Source organism: Mus caroli, unplaced genomic scaffold (assembly GCF_978045245.1).
Source record: "Mus caroli unplaced genomic scaffold, Mus_caroli_1 scaffold_15, whole genome shotgun sequence".
Classification (NCBI taxonomy): domain Eukaryota; kingdom Metazoa; phylum Chordata; class Mammalia; order Rodentia; family Muridae; genus Mus; species Mus caroli.
In genome coordinates, this window is record NW_028227270.1 from 96,125,522 (window position 1) to 96,128,604 (window position 3,083).

A 3,083-nucleotide genomic window follows, 5' to 3' on the forward strand; every position below is an offset into this window, starting at 1 on the left:
GGCCACCAGGCACCCGCTTCCTGCAATGCACTGCTCACATGTCAGGGTTATCAGGATGCTGAGCATTAGGGCAGGGAGCTGGGATTGGGAAGAAACCAAGGGCAGAAGCAGCCGATCCGAGCCCCCACAAAGGGTTGCCCTAGGAAAGTCTTAATGTGGCATAGAAAATGTTAACTTTATTTGGCCTGGAAGCTTTGCCCTCTGCCATACTCAGTAGCTCATGACTCCTTTCTAAATAAAATTGTCCAGAACACTGGTGTTGACTCCGAATGTCCCAAACCAAAAGATCTCTTACATCTTTAATAAGCTTTTGCCAGGCAACCCAAAGAACTTAGAAGGAGAGGGGTCTCTGAGCTTCACAGCTTAGAGGAGGTGCAGGATAGGATGCGAGGCCCTAACTCTGGAAGCCAATCCTACCGTTCAACCCCACCTTGAGGCTTAAGCAGTGTAGAGTTCAATCCCATCTTGAGGTGTAGAGGGGACTAGTTAGGATACAAGGCAAGATGGATCCCCTCTGCAGGGGACTGATTGATTTTGTTTTTCAGATAAGGCTAGCCTTGACCTTACTATGTAGCCGAGGCTAGCCTTGACTCTAGTTGCTCAGCTTCCATTTCCCATGGACTTAGGTTATAGCACATACCACTACACCCAGCTTGACGTTGGTTTGATTTTTTTTTTTTCAGATAGAATACTATAGTCATTGGTGGGATTTTGGGGTTTTTTTGGGGGGGGTGTTTGTTTGTTTGTTTTTTGGTTTGGTTGGTTTTTTGTTTTGTTTTGTTGCAGATAACCTGATATGCTGTTTGTCCATTTTCTCCCTTAATTTGCAGGGGCTTTACCTTTTCTTTTAACAACTTCATGGTGGAGAAAAGTCCTAGAATTGGTGCTAATTCTAGGGCTGGATATGACCTAATGTGTGCTTTACTGTTCATACAGTTTTGAGTCCCGAGTAACAACATTGTTTCTTCAGATTACCAAAGAATGATAATCCTCCGAGCTCCAAACTCAGACCTCCTTATGTCTACCCAAGATTTAGCAGGTTGAGACTTCCAATCCTTGAACAGGTAGAATCTATATACCCCTGGTCAGCCTTAAGTAGCCTCAGCAGATGGGACTTCTTCCTTCCTTGGTCTTTGGGGAATTAAAGTCCTAGAGGCAGAAATTAAAGCTGAAATGGAAGGTGTCTTGGCGTTGAAGAGGAACTCCTCACCCCTGCTCTCTGGGAATTAGGAAATCTCAGAAACAGGATGACAACCTCATTTGTCATTAAATGTGCTTTGGCTTCCTCTTGACTGGTGTCAAGACTTCCTTAACCTTCTTGACCTTTCCTCAGCCTATTGACCTGTACCACCAACTCTTACACCACCCTGTGATCCCATTTCCTAAAGAAACACTTCTAAAGAAGCATACTGAGCCTTTTCACTTAATCCTGTAACTCCAAAAGCCACCAGTGTTGAATATCCGCTAGTATTCTATTTTGTTCGTCTGTCTAAGGCAGTCTCATGTACCTGTGCTGTGCTGACACTCACCGTATAGCTGAAGTTAGCCTCGAACTCTGGTCTTCCTGCTTTCTCTATAAAAGGCTACAAAGACAGTTCCTGTAACAATACTTAAATGTGACTCTCTTTTGGGAAGCCTCACTCAGCATAGTCCTGGTTGGCCTGGAACTGGCTCCATAGACCAGGCTGGCCTTGAACTCACAGAGATGTTCATGCCTCTGCCTCCCAAGAGCTGGGATTAAAGGTGTGCTTCTCCATGCAGTGCTTGGTTTGCCTTATTGTTTGTTGGTTGGCAAACTTGTGCTAGGGCTAGATACAAATCACCATACAGTCTGTGGAGGATGACCTTGAGTTCCTACCTCCCCAGTGCTGGGCAGACACTGGCCTGACATGTCCAAGGTGTTCTGTTCAATGTCCTAACACTGCTTTAAAAACCTAAATAAAGCCGGGCGTGGTTCGAGCACGCCTTTAATCCCAGCACTCGGGAGGCAGAGGCAGGTGGATTTATGAGTTCAAGGCCAGCCTGGTCTACAGAGTGAGTTCCAGGACAGCCAGGGCTACACAGAGAAACCGTGTCTCGAAAAAAAAAAAAACAAAACAAAAAACCTAAATAAACATAAATTGGATTATTAACAAGACCATGTGTTTGAACAGCTGCCAGCATTTGCCTAATGTTTTTCAAAGGTCATTTCATGGTGCGGGGTAGGGGGTGGGGGCAATGAAGTGTTTTTTAAATAATTATTTTTCTTGAATGACTATTTCCTGGCACATGTTTTTCAAAGATTTAGCACATCAAAGTTCTAATGTAGTGAAACCTCTATCATGTACTTTCTGTACATTCGAAGCTCTTCCTACTAGCAATGCTTAAAGTACTTCTAGCTCTCGGTGTCCAAGCCAAACATCCATGGTCTCTTCTGGAACTTTCCTTTTGTCCACAGCTTCCCACTGTTCTACTTAATCCTTAGTGCCCGGCAAGATAAATAGTTCAACGTCCCCATAGCTCCATGTTCATATATCAGTGAAAAAAAATCCTGAAACTCAAGTCTGTCTTTAGTATTGTGATGTAAACAACAAGTCTATTGACAAATTTTTATTTACTCTGGGGGCAGGCTGAGGGGTGTGATTAACTAGACTGATCTCAAGTAGTACAGACTGGCCTTACACTCTAGTTAAGAATGACCTTGAACTCTGGAGGGATTGCAGGTATTCGCCAGCACACTGCTCACTTTGGCTTTTCCTTGTTCTATAGCAAAAGCTTAACGCACTGTCCCTTCAAAGTGAGTTTTAAACACAGTAGCCTTAAATAAAACTTATTTGATTTACTTATAGTGGTAACTTCCTCATCTCCCAACTGTATATTTGTGCATACATAGATACATAGGGGACCTTTCCAGAAAGTAGCAATCAATCTGCAGCTCCTCGAAATAATGGACACTTTCGGAGCTGAGCTGCTTTGGTCAGTCTACCTTCACACCTGCACGTCCTGGCTCTGTAAAGGACCGCAGACCCGGTCGGCAGTCACCAGACACCACGCCGGAGCATGCGTGGGCGGCAGCGCGCAGGCGCGGGACGGCTCGCGCAGGC